The 23305-nt window shown below is 42.8% G+C and overlaps 1 long non-coding RNA gene across 1 annotated transcript; it reads right to left on the bottom strand.

Annotated features, from left to right (window-relative positions):
* Positions 1-489: 489 nt before the first annotated feature.
* LOC117509194 lies at positions 490-1146 on the bottom strand. The gene is made up of 2 exons (XR_004560301.1): positions 919-1146; positions 490-656 (listed from the first exon to the last, which is right to left on the bottom strand). It is a non-coding gene; the product is annotated as an uncharacterized LOC117509194 (long non-coding RNA).
* Positions 1147-23305: the final 22159 nt, after the last annotated feature.

Here is a 23305-nt window from a genome sequence, read left to right as displayed (position 1 = left end):
GGGCCAAAACACGGAAGACTCGTGGCAGAAACCACTGATCTGTACAAAATGGATCGGACCAATCCGATTGGTGCAGAAACCACTGATCTGTACAAAACATTAACGTGTGACAGGACTGCTCATTTAGAGAGCAGTTTTCTGAAGAAAAATCATTGGAAATGTTTTTTTGTTGTTATTTGTTACCTCAAAATTTCTGATTACTGTTAAAAAAAGTTTAGAACACTTGTAATTAAAATAGCTAAATAAATCAATAAATGGTTCTTTAGAAACCTTTCATCTGTAAATTAAAACCACCTGTTATTTCATATTAGATCATTTCTTGTTTAACATAAGGAACCTCGGACATTTATTTTTAGACAAATAAAATAACATGGAAACTTGTATATTTTTTAAGTCTGGTAGATTATTTATTGTTATGTTAGGACGCGGGTTAGAGGAGCGAACCAGCGTCTGACAAGGATCCAGCGCTAAATAAACAGAGAGCGGTTCCAAAGAACATAACAGATTTATTTCAAGTGCAAATATATACATTAACGGCCTGGTTGGGTGGAGGACGGCGCGCTCTTCCCAGCACCCAAGGGGATTGGAGCCTGAACGCTCTGGACCCAGGAATTCCCGCCGGCACCCCCCCAGGTGGTTAATGAGTCGGACAGCGCCTGTTAAGGATGAGAGGTGAGGTAAGTCCACACTGTTCACACAAATACTGTTTAGGGTTCACACCATCAGTAAACACATTCAGGTTCTAATTCAGACTCAATTAAAGAGACAGCTCTCACAGCCTGTGGAGGACCATCAATCCGCACGCCACGGCTGTGAAGAGCGAATTTACACAATTGTCAAAGTAGTTCAAATATTGCTGCGTGCAAGACGCCAAATTACTACTGTTAATTACTCAAAGTCATTTAAAGCTTTAGTTACCTCTGAAGTGTGCTGATGGAGCAAGTCCCTCACCCATCTCCTTAACAGGCACGGTGCGTCAAACCTGGAGCGATCCTCGGCGTCACAGTGTTAGACAAACGACCGTCTCACAGCGGCAACAAGGTTGAGTCCCCAGCACATTGCACAAAGCAGTTATGGCTTAAATGCAGTACATCATCAGGATATCCACTTCAGCTGGTAGTCCTTTAGATCTGCACGTGAACTGCTCATCAGGTGCATGGGGTTGGCATAATGACGGTGGAGGGTGAGAGACGCTTCATCCATCATCACAGCTCCAGACACGCCCCCCACAAACCACCTGGAGTGCACACAAAAAGCATCGTGGCCAGCCAACCCCCCCCCCCCAACACATAATTTATATCTCATTTCAACCAGAAAAACAAACACTAAATAAATACAAATGTTTATTATAAATGCAAAAGGAAATAATTTAACAATGACTGCAGTGTGATTGTAAAGTAGGATTTCTGTGACATAAACCTCATGATGAATTTTTTTATAGTCATTTAAACTTGTAATTTCGGCAAAATATGTAATTGCCTTTAATGTTATCAGGACAGAGTCATTTCTAAAATATGAATTTGAGCACAATAAGTGGAGAGCTTCTACTTGTGCAAATGTCTTTTGACTTTGATTCGTGGACATTTTTAATGATCTGTTCATTTATTGTTAAAATATAAAATGAAACAGCTTTTTTTTAAAAATAAAACAGTTGCTGTTCAAAGAGCCTTTTATTTAGAAGCAGGTGATGTTCTGCTGGATTCTCTGGACCAGATGAAGGTCTCTTCTGCAGCTTTGAACTCTGGTGGTGTTGCTGAAAAGCAGAGATGTTTTCTTTCGACTGGACTTCATGGTGTTCAGCTCATCAATGGAAGTTTGGTTGTCTGCACAGCAAATGTTCCTGATTGGGACAAATAAAAATATTTCTTTAAATATAAAGAAACACTAAACAGTCTTTCGGCTGTTCCCGTTAGGGGTCGCCACAGCAGATCGATCGTTTCCATCTCACCCTGTCCTCTGTATCTTCCTCTGTCACACCAACCACCTGCATGTCCTCCCTCAGCACATCCATGAACCTCCTCTTTGGTCTCCCTCTTCTCCTCCTGCCTGGTGGCTCCATCCTCAGCATCCTTCTCCCTATATACACTGGGTCCCTCCTCTGCACATGTCCAAACCATCTCAATCTCGCCTCTCTGACTTTGTCTCCAAACCGTCCCACCTGAGCTGTCCCTCTGATATGTTCATTCCTAATCTTGTCCATTCTTGTCACTCCCAAAGAGAATCTCAACATCTTCAGCTCTGCCACCTCCAGCTCTGCCTCCTGTCTTTTTGTTAGTGCCACTGTCTCTAAACCATACAACATAGCTGGTCTCACTACTGTTTTGTAAACTTTCCCCTTCACCCTTGCTGATATTCTTCGGTCACAAATCACTCCTGCCACCTTTCTCCACCCACTCCACCCTGCCTGCACTCTCTTCTTCATCTCTCTACCACACTCTCCATTACTTTGAACAGTTAACCCCAAATATTTAAACTCATCTACTTTCACCACTTCTACTCCTTGTAACTGCACTATTCCACTGGGCTCCCTCTCATTCACACACATGTACTCAGTCTTGCTTCTACTGACTTTCATTCCCCTTCTCTCCAAAGCATATCTCCACTTCTCCAGACTAGACTCAACTTGCTCTGTACTCTCACTACAGATCACAATGTCATCTGCATACATCATAGTCCATGGGGACTCCTGTCTGATCTCATCCGTCAACCTGTCCATCACCACTGCAAACAAGAAAGGACTCAGAGCTGATCCTTGGTGTAATCCCACCTCCACCTTGAATGAGTCTGTCATTCCGACTGCGCATCTCACCACTGTCACACTATTCTTGTACATGTCCTGCACTACCCTAACGTACTTCTCTGCCACTCCAGACTTCCTCATAAAATACCACAACTCTTCTCTTGGCACCCTATCATAAGCTTTTCTAAGTCCACAAACACACAATGTAACTCTTTTTGTACTTCTCTGTACTTTTCCAACAGTATTCTCAGAGCAAACACTGCATCTGTAGTGCTCTTTCTTGGCATGAAACCATATTGCTGCTCACAGATCTTCACCTGTTTTCTAAGCCTAGCTTCTACTACTCTTTCCCATAACTTCATGCTGTGGCTGATCAGCTTTATGCCTCTGTAGTTACTGCAGCTCTGCACATCACCTTTGTTCTTGAAAATAGGAACCAGCACACTTCGTCTCCACTCCTCAGGCATCCTCTCACTTTCCAAGATTTTATTAAACAATCTGGTTAGAAACTCTACTGCCATCTCTCCTAGACATTTCCATGCCTCCACTGGAATGTCATCTGGACCGACTGCCTTTCCACTCTTCATCCTCTTCATAGCAGCCCTCACTTCTTCCTTGCTAATCCTGATTTACTCTCACCACATCATCCAGCCTTTTCTCTCGCTCATTTTCTTTATTCATCAACTCTGCAAAATATTCCCTCCACCTTCTCAGCACACACTCCTCACTTGTCAGCACATTACCATGTGCATCTTTTACCACCCTAACCTGCTGCACATCCTTTCCAGCTCTGTCCCTTTGTCTGGCCAATCGGTACAAGTCCTTTTCTCCTTCCTTACTATTCAACTTCTTGTACAGCTCGCAATATGCCTTTTCCTTTGCTTTTGCCACTTCTCTTTTCGCCTTACGCCGCATCTCCTTGTACTCCTGTCTACTTTCTTTATCTCTCCGACTATCCCAAAACTTTTTCGCCAACCTCTTTCTCCTTATGCTTTCCTGGACCTCGTCATTCCACCACCAAGTCTCCTTGTCTTCCTTCCACTGTCCAGATGTCATACCCAGTACTGTCCTAGCTGTCTCCCTCACCACATCTGCAGTACTTTTCCAGTTGTCCAAAATTGCTTCCCCTCCAACCAGTGCTTCTCTCACCTGCTCGCTAAATTTCACACAACAGTCTTCCTCCTTCAGCATCCACCATCTGATCCTTTGTTGAGCTCTCACTCTCTTCTTCTTCTTTACCTCTAAAGTCATCCTACAAACAACCATCCTGTGCTGTCTAGTGACACTCTCTCCTGCTACCACCTTACAGTCTGTGATTTCTTTTAGCTTGCATCTCCTATAAAGAACATAGTCCACCTGTGTGCACCTTCCTCCACTCTTATATGTTACCCTGTGCTCCTCCCTTTTCTTAAAGTAGGTATTCACCACAGCCATTTCCATCCTTTTTGCAAAATCAATTACCATCTGTCCTTCCCCATTCCTATCCTTGATACCATATCTACCCATTATTTCCTCATCACCTCTGTTCCCTTCACCAACATGCCCACTGAAGTCTGCTCCTATCACCACTCTTTCATGCTTGGGCACACTCTCCACCACCTCATCTAACACACTCCAGAAATCTTCTTTCTCCTTCATCTCACAACCAACCTGTGGGGCATATGCACTGATGATATTCATCATCACCCCTTCAATTTCCAACTTCACACTCATCACCCTGTCAGACACTCGCTTAACCTCCAACACACTTTTACCATACTCTTCCTTTAAAATGACCCCAACACCATTTCTCTTCCTGTCCTCACCATGGTACAACAACTTGTACCCACCGCCGATGCTCCTCCTCTTACTTCCATTCCACTTGGTCTCTTGCACACACAATATGTCTACCTTTCTCCTCTCCATCATATCAGCCAGCTCTCTCCCTTTACCAGTCATACTACCAACATTCAAAGTCCCCACTCTCATTTCCACCCTTCTAGTTTTCTTCTTCTCCTGCTGTTCGTGGCAACGTTTTCCTCCTCCTCTCCGTCGTCGTCGCCCAGCAGTAGCCCAATTTCCACCGGCACCCTGTTGGGCAATAGCACCGGTGGCGGACGTTGTTAACCCGGGCCGCGACCGATCCGGTATGGGAATTCGATTCTGAGTCTGCATAGTTCGGTTGGCTTGTTTTACGCCGGATGCCTTTCCTGACGCAACCCTCCTCATTTATCCGGGCTTGGGACTGGCACTCAGAATGTACTGGCTGCACACCCCAAAATTGCAGAACTAAACTCCGTTGGGCAAACTGGGACTTCGCATATATCCAAAAAGTGGGAGATTTTGGACTGAGTGGGTTTGCTCCATCACCCCGGCTGCCTGCCTCGGTCTGCCCAGTGATGATGCCTGAAGGCCGGCTTCTCCGTGCGGGTTGGCCCGCTGTCGCGGTTCGATCGATATCCCACCAAGACGTCAGTCGTCCCTCGGTCGGTGTCACTCCTAAAAGTAGCTGAAAAAAGCTTCTCCCAGCAGGGTGATGGGAGAATCGTTCTACTGCTGTTTTTTAAAGTTTTTTTGTGGTTCAGGCGACGCAAATTCAAGATGGTGATCGCTGTACTTTATTCAGGTTGTGGAAACAGCCAGTGTGACGTAGTAATCTCCCCTTGCCACTTCCGAAGCGATGGAAACGCACCGCCCTCTGCCGCACTGACAAGCGCAACCCTCAACTTATCAAATCTCTTGAACACAGACACACGCCATATCTGTTTGTTTTAAAATTAATTACTTTAGTTAATTAATTTGGTTTATTTGTTAAATACGTGATATTATTGAATAACTAATATTTTGCTATATTTTCCAGTATTTCTTTTTCTTTCTTTTTTATTTTTTTGCTAACTCTAACATCCGAGGGGGCGAGGTTGATGACGTGAGGGGGCATCGCCCCCAAACGCCCTCTCGTGGCGCCGGCTATGCCAAAGAGCTGTCTAAGGACGCCAGGGACAAAACTGTAGACCTGCACAAGGCTGGGATGGACTACTGGACAACAGGCAAGCAGCTTGGTAGAAGACAACAACTGTTATGATTATTTATTAGAAAGTGGAAGAAACACAAGATGACTGTCAATCTCCCTCGATCTGGGATTCCATGCAAGATCTCAGTTTGTGGGGTAAGGATGATTCTGAGAAAGCTCAGAACTACACAGGAGGACCTGGTCAATGACCTGAAGAGAGCTGGGACCACAGTCACAAAGATTACATTAGTAACACATGATGCTGTCATGGTTTAAAATCCTGCAGGGCAGCAAGGTCCCCCTGCTCAAGCCAGCACATGTCCAGGCCCGTTTGAAGTTCACCAGTGACCATCTGGATGATCCAGAGGAGGCATGGGAGAAGGTCATGTGGTCAGATGAGACCAGAATAGAGCTTTTTGGAATCAACTCCACTTACCATGTTTAGAGGATGAGAACAACCCCAAGAAAACCATCCCAACCGTGAAGCATGGGGGTGGAAACATCATACTCTGGGGGTGCTCTTCTGCAAAGGGGACAGGACGACTGCACCGTATTGAAGGGAGGATGGATGGGGTCATGTATTGCAAGATTTTGGCAAACAACCTCCTTCCCTCAGTAAGAGTATTGAGGATGGGTCATGGCTGGGTCGTCCAGCATGACAATGACCCCAAACACACAGCCAGGGCAACTAAGGAGGGGCTCCGTAAGAAGCATTTCAAGGTCCTGGAGTGGCCTGGCCAGTCTCCAGACCTGAACTCAATAGAAAATCTTTGGAGGGAGCTGAAACTTCAAACCTGAAAGATCTAGAGAAGATGTGTATGGAGGACTGGACCAAAATCCCTCTTGTAGTGTGTGCAAACCTGGTGAAAAACTACAGGAAACGTTTGACCTCTGTAACTGCAAACAAAGGCTACTGTACCAAATATTAACATTGATTTTCACAGGTGTTCAAATACTTATTTGCAGCAGTAACGTACAAATAAATTATTAAAAAATCATACATTGTAATTTCCGGATTTTTTTTTTTTTCTTAGATTATGTCTCTCACAGTAGACATGCACCTAAGATGAAAATTTCAGACCCCTCCATGATTTCTAAGTGTGAGAACTTGCGAAACTGCAGGGTGTTCAAATACTTATTTTCCTCACTGTATATATATAAAGTGGTCCCTCGCTTTCGCGGCCTTGCAGTTTCACAGATTTTTTAGTGCATTTTTGCATGCTGCTTCTATTTTTTTTTAACAGCTCACTGTGTTCTGCTACCCCTGGAGGCAGTGGGCGAAGGGAGAGCACACGCATTGTGTTCTGCATGTGTCTGTTTATAATCTTCTCGCCCAGAAGAAAAAAGAGAGTGTTTACACAGGAGAGAAAAGTGAGAAAATGTTAATGCCTGTTCAAAAAAAGTGTATAAAGTGTGTCGTGAGGGGTTTTACAGCCTTAAAACATCTATAATAATTGTAAAAACAATAACGCTGACTACTTCGTGGATTTTGCCTATTGCGGGTTATTTTTAGAACGTAACTCCCATGATAAACGAGGGACCACTGTGTGTATATATATATATATATATATATATATATATACACGGGATCGGGTCACGGCGGCAACAGCTCCAGCAGGGGACCCCAGACTTCCCTTTCCTGGGCCACATTGACCACCTCTGACTGGGGAATCCCAAGGCATTCCAAGGCCAGTGTGGAGATATAATCTCTCCACCTAGTCCTGAGTCTACCCCGGGATCTCCTCCCAGATGGATGTGCCTTAAACACATCCTTACCAGATGCCTGAACCACCTCAGCTGGCTCCTTTCAACACAAAGGAGCAGCAGCTCTACTCTAAGTTCCCCACAGATGGCCAAGCTTCTCACCTTATCTCTAAAGGAGACACACATTTTGGGTGCTTGTACCTGCAATCTAGTTCTTTCGGTCATTACCCAACCCTCATGACCATAGGTGAGAGCAGGAACAAAGATTAACCAGTAGATCAAGACCTTCGCCTTTTGGCTCAGCTCCCATTTTGTCACAATAGTACGGTAGAGCGAAAGCAACACCGCCCCAGGTGTGCCGATTCTCCGGCCAATCTCACACTCCATTGTCCCTTCACTCATGAACAAGACCCCGAGGTATTTGAACTCCTTCACTTGGGGCAAGACCGTATTCCCTACCCAGAGTAGGCAATCCATCGGTTTCCTGCTGAGAACCATGGCCTCAGATTTAGAGGTGCTGATCCTCATCCCAGCTGCTTCACACGCCTGATTTAAATGTTTTATGTCCATCAAAAATCTCATAAAACTGTTTGCGCTTGTCACGGGCCTCCATTTAAAATAGATTTGTTGCAATAGAAATGTGCTTTGCTTTCCAGCTTCTGTCCATGGTGCATTCAATGTGCGCCCGAAAAAGTTGATGCAAGCATGCAGTGACTGATCGGTGTTTGCGTCACAATTTCATTTGTCAATTGAATCGATGCACACTTAATGAATCTATACACTCGCATCGCGCAAGTTTGTATTTAGATACTGATTTGTATCGATTAATCTCCACATCCCTAATTATATATATATATATATATATATATATATATATATATATATACATATATACATATATATATATACATATATACATATATACGAGGGCTGTCAATAAAGTATAGGTCCTTTTTTTTTTTTTTCAAAAACTATATGGATTTCATTCATATGTTTTTACGTCAGACATGCTTGAACCCTCGTGTGCATGCGTGAGTTTTTCCACGCCTGTCAGTGACGTCATTCGCCTGTGAGCACTCCTTGTGGGAGGAGTCGTCCAGCCCCTCGTCGGAATTCCTTTGTCTGAGAAGTTGCTGAGAGACTGGCGCTTTGTTTGATCAAAATTTTTTCTAAACCTGTGAGACACATCGAAGTGGACACGGTTCGAAAAATTAATCTGGTTTTCAGTGAAAATTTTAACGGCTGATGAGAGATTTTGAGGTGATACTGTCGCTTTAAGGACTTCCCACGGTGCGAGACGTTGCGCAGCGCTCTCAGGCGCCGTCGTCAGCCTGTTTCAAGCTGAAAACCTCCACATTTCAGGCTGTATTGATCCAGGATGTCGTGAGAGAACAGAGAAGTTTCAGAAGAAGTCGGTTTCAGCATTTTATCCGGATATTCCATTGTTAAAGGAGATTTTTTTAATGAAAGACGTGCGGACGGGTCCGCGTGTCGGGATGCAGCCGGCGCGGTGCTGCGGCACAGGAAAAACACCTCCGTGTTGATAACCATTTGTAAAATCCAGGCGGCTTTTGATGGCTTTCAGTGGAGTGAGTATATGAGAAATTGTTTAACAGCTGGACATGTTCCAACTTGTCCTTAAGGCTTCCAACAGAGGTGTTTTTCCTGTGCCGGAGCGTCGCGGCGGCTGCGAGCCGACGCTGCAATCCATCTGCATGTCTTTCATTAAAAAAAATCTCCTTTAACAGTGGAATATCCGGATAAAATGCTGAAACCGACTTCTTCTGAAACTTCTCTGTTCTCTCACGACGTCCTGGATCAATAGAGCCTGAAATGTGAAGGTTTTCAGCTTGAAACAGGCTGACGACGGTGCCTTAGAGCGCTGCGCGACGTCTCACACCGTGGGAAGTCCTTAAAGCGACAGTATCACCTCAAAATCTCTCATCAGCCGTTAAAATTTTCACTGAAAACCAGCTTAATTTTTCGAACCGTGTCCACTTCGATGTGTCTCGCAGGTTTAGAAAAAATTTTGATCAAACAAAGCGCCAGTCTCTCAGCAACTTCTCAGACAAAGGAATTCCGACGAGGGGCTGGACGACTCCTCCCACAAGGAGTGCTCACAGGCGAATGACGTCACCGACAGGCGTGGAAAAACTCACGCATGCGCACGAGAGTTCAAGCATGTCTGACGTAAAAACATATGAATGAAATCCATATAGTTTTTGAAAAAAATAAAAAGGACCTATACTTTATTGACAGACCTCGTATATATATATATATATATATATATATATATATATATATATATATATATCGTGAGGAAAATAACTATTTGAACACCCTGCTATTTTGCAAGTTCTCCCACTTAGAAATCATGGAGGGGTCTGAAATTTTCATCTTAGGTGCATGTCTACTGTGAGAGACATAATCTAAGAAAAAAAAAAAATCCGGAAATTACAATGTATGATTTTTTAATAATTTATTTGTATGTTACTGCTTCAAATAAGTATTTGAACGCCTGTGAAAATCAATGTTAATATTTGGTACAGTAGCCTTTGTTTGCAATTACAGAGGTCAAACGTTTCCTGTAGTTTTTCACCAGGTTTGCACACACTACAAGAGGGATTTTGGTCCACTCCTCCATACAGATCTTCTCCAAATCTTTCAGGTTTGGAGTTTCAGCTCCCTCCAAAGATTTTCTATTGAGTTCAGGTCTGGAGACTGGCCAGGCCACTGCAGGACCTTGAAATGCTTCTTACGGAGCCCCTCCTTAGTTGCCCTGGCTGTGTGTTTGGGGTCATTGTCATGCTGGAAGATGCAGACATGACCCATCTTCAATGCTCTTACTGAGGGAAAGAGGTTCTTTGCCAAAATCTCGCAATACATGACCCCATCCATCCTTCCTTCAATACGGTGCAGTTGTCCTGTCCCCTTTGCAGAAGAGCACCCCCAGAGTATGATGTTTCCACCCCCATGCTTCACGGTTGGGATGGTTTTCTTGGGGTTGTTCTCATCCTCTAAACATGGTAAGTGGAGTTGATTCCATAAAGCTCTATGCTGGTCTCATCTGACCACACGACCTTCTCCCATGCCTCCTCTGGATCATCCAGATGGTCACTGGTGAACTTCAAACAGGCCTGGACATGTGCTGGCTTGAGCAGGGGGACCTTGCTGCCCTGCAGGATTTTAAACCATGAAAGCATCATGTGTTACTAATGTAATCTTTCTGACTGTGGTCCCAGCTCTCTTCAGGTCATTGACCAGGTCCTCCTGTGTAGTTCTGAGCTTTCTCAGAATCATCCTTACCCCACAAACTGAGATCTTGCATGGAATCCCAGACCGAGGGAGATTGACAGTCATCTTGTGTTTCTTCCACTTTCTAATAAATAATCATAACAGTTGTTGGTCTTCTACCAAGCTGCTTGCCTGTTGTCCTGTAGTCCATCCCAGCCTTGTGCAGGTCTACAGTTTTGTCCTTGGTGTCCTTAGACAGCTCTTTGGTCTTGGCTATGGTGAACAGGTTGGAGGGTGACTGACTGAGTGTGTGTGAACAGGTGTCTTTTATACAGGTAACAAGTTCAAACAGGTGCAATTAATACAGGTAAAGAGTGCAGAATAAGAGGGCTTCTTAAAGAACAATTAACAGGTCTGTGAGAGCCAGAATTCTTGCTGGTTGGTAGGTGTTCAAATACTTATTTGAGGCAGTAACATACAAATAAATGATTAAAAAATCATACATTGTGATTTCCGGATTTATTATTTTTTTTGATTATGTCTCTCACAGTTGACATGCACCTAAGATGAAAATTTCAGACCCCTCCATCAGTGGCGGTCCTAGAGTGATTTACTCCCTGGGCGAAACCCTCTGCGTGCGCCCCCCCCGCGCACACTAACGTGGCCACCACCTACGCTCCACCACCCATGAAAACACTAACTTCGTCCAGAACACCCACAATCCCACAAATTAACTCACAACAGCTATTTTCAAGAACAAATTTACGGTTTTAATGTCTACTGCAATAACAAACACAAAGATAAACAATAATTACTTCAATAAAGTTTTTGAACATAAAAAAAAGCAAAAGACTCAGTGACTTCACATTACAACTATGTACAGTACAGGTATTTAAGAAAGCACAACTGCACTACAGCACCACCCGATGGGCAAAATATTGCATGTCATTCAGTTTTACCAACAGAGTGCACTTTGCATTATCATAGCGTACCATTCACCATAATGAACAAGACTTAAACCGCCATTAAAGTCGCACCATATAAATAACAAAAGAAGTTAAACAATCTGTATATTACAGAATACCATGAAGTGACAAAAAAATGTACAAAAAAAACCTATACATTAAAGTGGCAAAAATGGTAAAGCGCAATCATGTATCATAAATAAATGAACTAATGACAGAGGTAAATTCTATACCCATTACTGTACACATAAGAAGAAATAACAAACACTATTGTGTATCATAAGTAACAGGAAGCAACAAGTGAAGAAGTTAACACTCTTTAAAGGCAAAAATGGCAAACCACAATAATTTGTCATAAATAACAAGAAGTGCAAAAGAAGTAAGAGGAAAACAGTCTATATACAAAAGTTTGCAGGAAGGCATCATAATTGTTTGCCACAGTGCTCACTATCCATGATGTGAAATTCCATCGAGTAGGAGCATTTCTGGGCAACCTTGAGCAGCCTGCAGACTCAAGAAAAGACATCCTCTTTGTGGATTTTGAGAAAAATGTGGCAAACCCAGAGAGTGATGCAAAAAATATTCTGTACTCAGATAAGCCTTTAGCCCCCTGAGACAGAACCAGATTCAGTCTGTGTGCATAGCAATGCACAAACATTGCACTGGGGGCTATTGCTTTAACTTTGGCCTGCAAACCATTGAGAGCTGAAGCCATGACAGCAGCCATGGCTTCTTCGTAAGGAAGACCAGAGCCGGCCCAAGGCATACGCCAACTACGCGGCCGCTTAGGGCCTCCACGCCACCAGGGGGCCCCGAGAGCACCGAGACGTGATAAAAAAAAGTAAATATATACATGAAATTAAAATAATATTGAATAATTTAAATGAAATTGTATTACACCCGAAAAAATAAATTCATTTTGACAAAATACCAATACTAGGTTAATTGATGCCTCCTGTTGGCTGCTGCCACCGTTGGGCAAAATTAGATGCACCGCTTGGGTCAGGTGGTCGATGACTAATCGTGAGGAAAGAAGTGAGTCATGTCTCAGTAAAGAAATTATCCCTCTGGAGCGGAGAAAAGAAAAAAGAAGTTGGAAGACGAGAAAAAACAACAAGACAAAGGTAGGTTTGCATGTCCAATATTACAATTTTTGTTATTATTTGCGAAATGCTCCGTTCGTTTAGTGTAAAGTGCTTTAGGTGTCTTAAAGTCAGAGGCGATTGCTCTGAGACTGCTTAGCTTCCCCTAAAATGTCAAAAAATAAGTGATCAAATATATACTGTTGTGTGTACATGTCATTGACTAAATATGCATTACAACGCGCTCAACTTTTGTTCAGAATCAGCTTCTTATCACTGCTAACGACGCGGCTTCACAGTGCTTTAAACAGTGTGACAGACTTCAATAGCGACACAAAGCAAGCAGCGAAACGAGACGAGTCATTGGATAAATGCTGGGCTTTGTCCCGCCCATCGGACGCTCAGCGTGTCTGGGGGTCTATGACTGACAGCGAAATGAGCGAATCAGCGATCTATTGGTGTAATCTGTGGGAGCATTTTTCATTCTGTTCTGAGTTGAACCGGAGACTTTTCTAATCCTCTTGGCGGCATTTTCTTTGTTAAAAACGACTAGCGACAAATCGAGCTTCTATTTCTGGTGGGTTTTTTTGTGGCTGCTTGTGGTTGGAGACTGACTTCTATCACTCTTTCTGACTTCTATCGCAGTTTCTGTCCCTACCGAGCAGCGGGTGCTGCTGAGCTCCTCCACCGTCACAAAGCACTCACAGGCGGACACACTTCATACTAGCCTCCCGCCAGTCCCAGCTAGCAAGCTGCACATAATGGCAGGCAATTTGAATGTTGTGGACCGGATTTTGGCGAAGCCATTTGATAGTCTTCCTTACGAAGAAAAACTTAGACTTAAACAGCAGGGTAGATCAACTCCTCAGATTAATTTGGTGCAAAAGGTGGGGAAAAGTAGCTCAGCTCTCAATGGTTTGCAGGCCAAAGTTAAAGCAATAGCCCCCAGTGCAATGTTTGTGCATTGCTATGCACAAACATTGCTGTTATGTTGTGGATTTCTGTGTTCATTTTGGAGATTATTTAAGTATTCTATTTATTATTTAAGTATTTAATTTTGATTACAGCTTTATTTTTCTGTAAGATAATGTGAATGTCATTTTGATTTTTTTTTGTATTTGGATATTGAACATTTTGCACACCATTGCACATCTTTAACGTGTTTACTATAAATGCAGTCTCCTGCCTGCTGATGTTACTTTCAAATAGTTAAATTAATGAGCCATACTTAATTAAAACATATTTATGATTTTGCTACCCCTTTAAGGTTAAAAACAAGAATGACACCTGTATGATGTAAGATAATTACAAATAATGCTAATGATTGTGGGTATGTTACACACGTAACAGTGTAGCCTATGGAATAATGAGGCATCTGGTGCTGAGGTGATGGTAGGGGGGCCCCCAAATGAAATTCTGCTTAAGGCCCCATAAAGGCTTGGGCCGGCCCTGAGCACAAAGGAATGTTTAGTCCTCCTAATCTCATAACACTTGACTTTTGGTCTTCATAAAGCTGTGCAGCTCCCTGCCTCTACAGGTAAAATATAGTAAATAAGTCATTTATCAACTAGGTCTGATGTACTTGTGTAAAATTTAGCAGGAGCGTTGTTGAAGTATTTTGGTGTGAAAACCAAAAACTCCACCTGCAGAACTGAGTGCCTCCTCAGCTGATGATGATGATGGAGAAAACTGAACAGGATAAGCCACGTTTTTAGACTGGTGGTTGAAAGACAGTTACTTTTATTTTGAATATGACATGATACATTTAATATGGTGAGCTTCATTTTGTCACATTAAGTATTTTATTTATTTGTTATTTAAGTATATTTATTTATTTACAACTGATTATTTTTATGTAAGAAGGTAATGATTTGGTTTTATTTTGTTTTGGAAGATTGCACGTTTTGCACACTCTTGCACATCTGTTCCAACTTTTAAAAACCACTTTCAAATAGTTAATAATGTAATATGCCACACTTATACACCACTCTGCATTTAGAAGTGAGTTAGAACATTTCTGCCAGTTTGCTTCCCCTCTAAGGTTAAAAACAATAACCAGAATGACACCGGTATGATGGTTACAAATAATGCTAATGATACTGGCTACATTACACACAGTGTAGCCTATGGAATAATGAGCAATCTGGTGCTGAGGTGGTGGTAGTTGGGGGCCCCAGATGAAATTCTGTTTAGGGCCCCATAAAGGCTTTGGCCGACCTTGAGGAAGACTATCAAATGGCTTCGCCAAAATCCGGTCCACAACATTCAAATTGTCTGCCATTATGTGCAGCTTGCTACCTAGCTAGCTCGCTAGCTGGGACTGGCGCGAGGCTAGTGTGAAGTTTGTCCGCCTGTGAGTGCTTTGTGACGGTGGAGGAGCTCAGCAGCACCCGCTACTCGGTAGGGACAGAAACTGCGATAGAAGTCAGAAAGAGTGATAGAAGTCAGTCTCCAAACACAAGCAGCCACAAAAAAACACCAGAAATAGAAGCTCGATTTGTCACTAGTCGTTTTTAAACAAAGAAAATGCCGCTAAGAGGATTAGAAAAGTCTCCGGTTCAACTCAGAACAGAATGAAAATTAAAAAATGCTCCCACGGATGTTTACACCAAAAGATCGCTGATTCGCTCATTTCGCTGTCAATCAAAAAGGGATTCAACCTCAGACAGATCATCCAATCATCATGCAGAAGCTGAGCATCTGGGCCAGCCGAGGCCAGCCCACTGCCCCATAGACCCCCAGACACGCTGAGCGTCCGATGGGCGGGACAAAGCCCAGCATTTATCCAATGACTCGTCTCATTTCGCTGCAGTCTTTGTGTCGCTATTGAACTCTGTGGTCGCTCAGCGTCCACACTGTTTAAAGCACTGTGAAGCTGCGGGAATACGTAAATCAATACATTTTTCCTTTGCTCGTTTCTCTTCTTCTTTTGAAATTGGGCACCTGATGGCTTTGATCATTTCCTATCCATGATTATGTCTTACTCTGTTTCGACCACCTCCTCGTCCAAACATTGAATGATTCCCCCCTCCCCCTGCACAAACTATGCACTGTGCAGCGTTGCTCACCTAACGCGAGAGGTGAGATATGGGGGGGCGCTCTGCCGTAACGTAACCACGAACTCCCCCGTCAGGACACCCCCCCCCCCACCCCGGTTCTATTTATTTATTTATTTATTTTGGACAGGTTTTTTTTTTTTTTTTCCCCCGCACGCTCATGCCCCCCCCGCGATGGACCGCCCCTGCCCTCCATGATTTCTAAGTGGTAGAACTTGCAAAATAGCTTCATATGTTCAATATGTTCAAATGCTTATTTTCCTCACTGTATGTGTATATATATATATATATATATATATATATGTATATGTATATATGTATATATATATATATATATGTATATATGTATATGTATATATATATATGTATGTATGTATATGTATATATATATATATATATGTATGTATATGTATGTATATATATGTATATATGTATATGTATATGTATGTATATGTGTATATGTATATGTATATGTGTATATATGTGTATGTGTATATATATGTGTATATGTATATGTATATATGTGTATATATATATGTGTATGTGTATATATATATGTATGTATATGTATATATGTGTATATATGTATATGTGTATGTATATATGTGTATATGTGTATATATGTGTATATGTGTATATATATGTGTATATGTGTATATATATGTGTATATGTGTATATATATTGCCACAAAAGCTGTAATCTGGATCAGATCCAGATCAAACTTTGTCAGTCGATAAAGGATGCCATCCTACGTAAGACTCTCAGATATGAGAGAAATTTGATCATGATGTTATTCATAACACAATGTTAGTGTGCACGCTGACATCCGTGAAATGTCTTGTAAATAACTCCAGAGGTGTTATCAGGTTACAAAAATTGCGTTTTCAGTTTTAGAAGTGTTTATTTCTCGCTACCTTTTCCATAATATATGACAAAGAGGTTGTATTTACACACAAATGAAACAGAGTTTGCAGCTTGCTAGGCCAGCTTGTGACGTCACCACTCTAATGTCCGCAAAATGTCTTGTAAATCACTTTAGACGCGTTATCAGATTCCAAAAATAGCCTTTTCAGTTTTAGAAGTATTTATTTTTTGCTAGCTTTTGCATAATATATGACCTCAAGGTTATATTTACACAGCTAGCTGGACCAGCCACTGATGTCACGGTGCCACTCTTATTGGCTGTCACCACCGCCCCTAAAAAACAAACAAACAAAAAACAACAAAAAAGCAAACAGAATGAAAGAGAATGTGACATTTTAACCTCTTAAAATAAGTCAAGGTTAGCCATTTTTGAACTTGTCCAAGGTCTGTGTCCCAAGAATGTTCCCTGTGAATTTTAAGACTGTGGCAGTAATAGGACTGGATGGATGCAATACCCCATGGCCTTATTTGATGGCCTCAAACACTAAAATAATTATAAAAGAAAACGCATTGGAGTACCACTGCTAAATGAAAATCATTACGCTACTAGAAGTGTGTTGATTCGCTAAAAAACCAGATGTTAATGACAACGCATTCGGGGTCTATTTTCCAATATGCAGTAGGGAGAATTGCCCACACGTGCACATGTTAATAGGCGCCTTTGTGCCACTTTAGCTGGTGTCTGTGTCAAACGTCAGGCCTTATTCTATTGTACAGTATGAGTGTGTAACAGTTTTCATGCCCCGCACACACACATATTTGTGTCCATATGTAAGACTGTGAGCATGTCACATTCCTTGCTGTTTATGCAAGTGTGTGTGTGTGTGTGTGTGTGTGTGTGTGTGCGCGTGTACGTGTTGCTGTAGACAGCCATCATTAGGGGCTCCCTCACTGAGAGCAGGATTACGAGGCCATTAGATGGAAGTCGCACGCAGACCCAGAGGCTTTAATCTAACACTGTAAACCACATTCCTTGAATAACACACACACACACACACACACTTAGAGATTCCTACACTTTGCTGGGAGTGGAGCCTTCTGCAGCGCACACACTAACAACTGGAAAACACTGTAGGACATAAACACTCATAGATGTTTGACCTTGTGTCCATGTGTGGTGTGACCTCTGCACTGTTTGGAGGTTAAAGGTCAGCCGTCAATTCCCCCAGACAGTCTGACCTTATCCTTTTGTCTACTTTGATCTCTGTGGAACAAATCCCCAGAGGAGGGGGCAGGGAGACGGAGTTGCAGAGGCCTTGGGTAGTTTTTGCCCGAGGGTCATCATGCATGGAACACGCACTTCAACAAAGAGCAGAAGGCATGTGTGCACAGCACATTCTCTGCTCCAATATTGTCTGGACCAACAGATGGCAGCATTGGGGAAAAAAACAAGAGCTAGGTCTTGCACAAATATATTTCTGAAATAGTGCAGCAGATAACAAAATATTTACAGAGCAATCCTTCATATCTGGAAATAAGCACCAAAGTTGGCACAAATACTCCTTAGACATTACTCTTTTGAAAAAACTGAGTAGCCACTTAAATTTTCAGCAGGCGGCCAGGTAGGGGTCAATTGAAGAATTACACAGGGGTCAAAATTTAAAAATGTTTCAATCATATTGAAAGCTATACCACATTATTTGTCTGATCACAACGATACCAAAAAGGTATAGTTTGGATTATCTATGACTGAATGTTATGGAGTTATGGGGTAAAAACAGCAAGAATGGTAACAAAGGTCAGCATTAGTTTGTACAGGGGTCAGATGTTAAAGTTGCTCTAAATATTGTAAAATGTGATGCAAATTATTGGTTGAGTTAATAGGGTTTTAAAAAGGAATAGTTTGCACTATGTGGCATGCTTAGTTATCATGTTACAGGGTAACATATGTCACATGTCATACAATGCAGTGGACGTTGACATTGCTCTCTCTTTACCTTGCAGACCAAGCATTCAACGCAGTCAAAACTATTTCATTTATTAATCCTATTAGTTCAACCAATAATTTGCACCACTTTTTTACCAAAATTGGAGCAACTTTAACTTTTGACCCCTGTACAAACTGAAATTGACCTTTGTCACCATTCTTGTTGTTTTTACCCCATAACTCCATAACATTCAGTCATAGATAGTCCAAACTATACCTTTTTGGTATCATTGTGATCAGACAAATAATGTGGTATAACTTTCAATATGATTGGAGCATTTTAAATTTTGACCCCTGTGTAATTCTTCAATTGACCCCTACTTGGCCGCCTACTGAAAATTCAAGTGGCTACTCAAAAGAGTAATGTCTATGGAGTATTTGTGCCAACTTTGGTGCTTCTTTCCAGAAATGAACAATTGTTACAGTTATCTGCTCCACTAAAGGAAGCTGTGTGTGTGCTGTGCACTGCAGAATTCTTGCGCACAGCTGGGATGATTTTGTGTTAAGTGAGAAGTTACTTAGAGATGCACTGATGAGGCCTATTACATGCATCATAAGGAAGGATCGGCCTCAACACTATGTGGTACAGTTTCATGAGTATGATCCAGCACACCGGTGACTCATTGCTGAGGACCCCAGTGACTGGGCCAGACCAAAAGCACACTGCACTGTTCTAAACACTATATACAGCTTCTGAACATTAATTCAGAAAGAGGCAGCACCTAGATTTTTCACAGAGTCTTTGTAGAACTGTTTTCCCCTGTGCTGATAACACTGTAATTGTTGGACAGTAAAAATATAGATGAGTGGGTGAGCGAGTGAGTCCATCACAGCCAGCAAACATAATAAATGCAAACATCTTGTAACTTATCAAATGAAAAAGCACAAATAATGAGAATGAACTGATTGAACTTTGATGCACCAGATCAGTCCCAAACAGCAACTATGTTCTGCCAGTGTAATATCCCATAGATGGATGGATTATGGAAAATTACCAACAGCGAGAACATTTAGATAAACTTCTCTCAAATTTATTTTCATGCTTTCGTGTCTCTTGATCCTGTTGCTTATGTGTGAATATTTGTGTCTTCGCCCTCTCTATAACAGTGTGGCAGCACCTGGCACACTGGTTTCTTAAAGGTGTGGCACAATGATTGGTTTATTTCATGGTATGCCCTAAATACACCCACAAGTAATTCTGAGCTCGGTTTGCTCACCCTTTACATCAAAAATTGGAGTTGGACATGCCCCAAATCCAGTTGTGCTATGCATTTTAGACAGTGAGCTGCAAATCGTCAAGATAGGGCCCCTGTGTGTTTATGTTTAAAAGCCAGGTTGAGTTTAAACTTTTGGAAATAAATAACATTAATATATAAAACCGCTACAACATAAACTCAGTATAGATAACAGACGGACAGCTAGAGAAGAACACATGTCCTGATCATAAATTAAATGGAAGCAAACATAACAGAGAAAAAAAGTGAAATAAAGCAAATTAAAGTGAAACAGTTAATAAGAGGAAGAAAGTTCTATACGTATATCATGAAAATGAGGTGCACATTTTTTGTGTTTGGTGTGTTCATGTTGTGTCAGAAAATAGAATTGTGCCGTGACAGAAACGTCACACCGATTCCCACTGTTTAACACACACACACACACACACACACACACACACACACACACACACACACACACACACACACACACACACACACACACACACACACACACACACACACACACACACACACACACACACACACACACACACACACAGATACAGGGAACATCAAGGGCAAGCACTGATCATTTAAGATGCTCATTTCTGTGATAAAGTAACATTTCTTGCTCATAACATGTTCTCTGTTTCTCCTTTTTCCACATTTAAAAATTTTAGTTCAGTTTCTTTTCAGTGGTGCCATCGCTGCATTTTCTGTCGCCTTCCTCATGTCATCATTTCTCACTCTCTTTTCTGTGACCACATAGACATACAAACTCAGTCAAATCCAGCTGAGCAGCGGCACAGCAGAATACAAGAAGCTCATCTCTGCACAAACGCACCACGACAGGGAGTTTTTCCTCCCTGTCGTTATTTTTGAGGATATTTGAAGGCCTCGCTGTCGACAAACAGACATAAACACATGCTCACGTCGTGTTCCAGTTCAGTGGTCCTCTCAGTCATCTGCTGGAGCTGAGCTTTGGCCTCCTCCTGCAGCTCCTCCTCCATCTTCCTTCTCTCCTCCTCCCTCATCCTTCTCTCCTCCTGCAGCTCTTCTTGTATTTGTCCTACTGCTTCCTCTCTCCTGCACCTGGATAACAAATGTGAGGGGAAAAAAATCCAGTTTGTGACAGAGGTTTATATTTGAATATTTGATTGAACTACAACAGTTAGAAAATACTGTGATATGGTTTTATATATGTGTGTTTGTGGTCCAGATCATTGACTGAGTCATAAATGAGTTGTCGGTAATACGTGTCACAGGAGATGTTGCTTCTTAAGCCCATTAAACTTCTCTGGTAATAGTTTAGTTGCAGTTGTGTCCAGAAATGAGAATATAATTCTAAAGCATGCACAATTCCACCTTAGGTTTCCACTAAAGGTTTGAAACTTGGTGTATACCAAAACGTAGTTCCACCTACAGGCATATTTAAAGGGCCAGTTCACTTTTTCCAACACGGGTCATATTAAAACATTGATAGCAGTCAAGCCTCTGGGTGCTCAGTGTGTATAATTATTGCTGAGATGTTTTTTACATATTGATGGCTGAAAATACTGCCACAGGCTCAGAAAATGTATGAATAAATGAATGAATAAGTCTGAGGTTTTGTGAATGCAGTTTGAAAACTATTTGAATGCAGTTTGAAAATTAGATTTTATGTTACGTTTTGAGAGGTGCCAGTGGTAGTCATGAGCCAGCATGACAAAGACACACCTGGGTGGCAGAATTTCTTGGTGTTAGCAAGACCTTTTGGCCTGTGACCTTGACCTTATGGTGAAGATAATCCATTTTCGAACTTGACTGAGGGCTTGACCTGACTGGATATATATATATATATATATACACAACCCCAATTCCAATGAAGCTGGGATGTTGTCCATACATCCATTTTCTTCCGCTTCATCCGAGGTCAGGTTGCAGGAGCAACAGCTCATGCAAAGCCGCCCAGACCTCCTGATCCACACACACCTCCCCCAGCTTCTCCGGGGGAACTCCAAGGCGTTCCCAAGCAAGCTGCGAGATGTAGTCCCTCCAGCTGTCCTGGGTCTTCCCCGGGGCCTCCTCCCGATGGGACGTGCCTGAAAAAGGTGCCCGAGCCACTTTCGACGTGGACGAGCAGTGGCTCAACTCAGAGCTCCTCCCGAGTGACCGAGCTCCTCACCCTATCTCTAAGGGAGCGTCCAGCCACCCTGCGGAGGAAACTCATCTCGGCCGCTTGTACTCGCGATCTTGTTCTTTCGGTCATAAGCCAGATTTCATGACCATAGGTGAGGGTCGGAACGTAGATCGATCGGTAAATCAAGAGTTTTGCCCCCCTGCTCAGCTCTCTCTTCACCACAACGGTCCGATACAGTGACCGTATCACTGTAGACACTGCACCGATCCGTCTGTCGATCTCACGCTCCATCCATCCCTCTCTCATGAACAAGACCCCAAGATACTTAAACTCCTCCACTTGAGGCAAGGACACTCCACCGACCTGAAGAGAGCAAAGCACCTTTTTCCGGTCAAGAACCTTAGTCTTAGATTTGGAGGTGCTGATTTTCACCCCGGATGCTTCACACTCGGCTGCAAACTGCCCCAGTGCACGCTGGAGGTCCTGATTTGACGAAGCCAACAGAACCACATCATCCGCAATGCGAACCATGCTCCTGCTGCTGTCGTACAGGGACTGGATAGCCCTTAACAAAGGACCCTGGACCCCGTACTCCCGGAGCACCCCCCACAGGGCACCTCGAGGGACACGGTCGAACGCCTTCTCCAGATCCACAAAACACATGTGGACTGGTTGGGCGAACTCCCATGAACCCTCGACCACCTGATGGAGGGTGTAGAGCTGGTCCAGTGTGCCCCGACCAGGACAAAAATCACACTGCTCCTCCTGAATCCGAGGTTCGACTATCGGTCGAATTCTCCTCTCCAGTACTCTAGAATAGACCTTACCAGGGAGGCTGAGGAGTGTGATCCCCCTGTAGTTGGAACACACCCTCTGGTCCCCCTTCTTAAACAGAGGGACCACCACCCCAGTCTGCCAATCCAGAGGCACTGTCCCCGACTGTCACGCGATGTTGCAGAGACGTGTCAACCAAGACAGTCCCACAACATCCAGACACTTAAGGTACTCTGGACGGATTTCATCCACCCCAGGAGCCTTGCCACCGAGGAGCTTTCTGACCACCTCGATGATTTCAGCCTGAGTCCCCAGTCTCTGCTTCCTCTTCAGAAGACGTGACGATGGGATTGAGGAGATGGAAGTGGCAATACATCACATTGCTGAAAATAAATACGGTCGATCTTAAATGTCTGTTTTTAACTTTCTTTGTGCTTTTTTGAAATCATGGCATTATCCTGCCAGTGAAAATGTTTTAGGTTGTCTGGTAGCAGCAGGAAGCCTGTTCACCTAATGTGTTGTTGTTTTCTAGTGTCTGTCTCCTGCTGTTTGGATCTGAAAGCTGACAGAGCC

This window comes from Thalassophryne amazonica, chromosome 4 (genome assembly GCF_902500255.1).
Source record: "Thalassophryne amazonica chromosome 4, fThaAma1.1, whole genome shotgun sequence".
Lineage (NCBI taxonomy): Eukaryota > Metazoa > Chordata > Actinopteri > Batrachoidiformes > Batrachoididae > Thalassophryne > Thalassophryne amazonica.
This window is presented reverse-complemented; position numbering and strand designations above follow the sequence as displayed.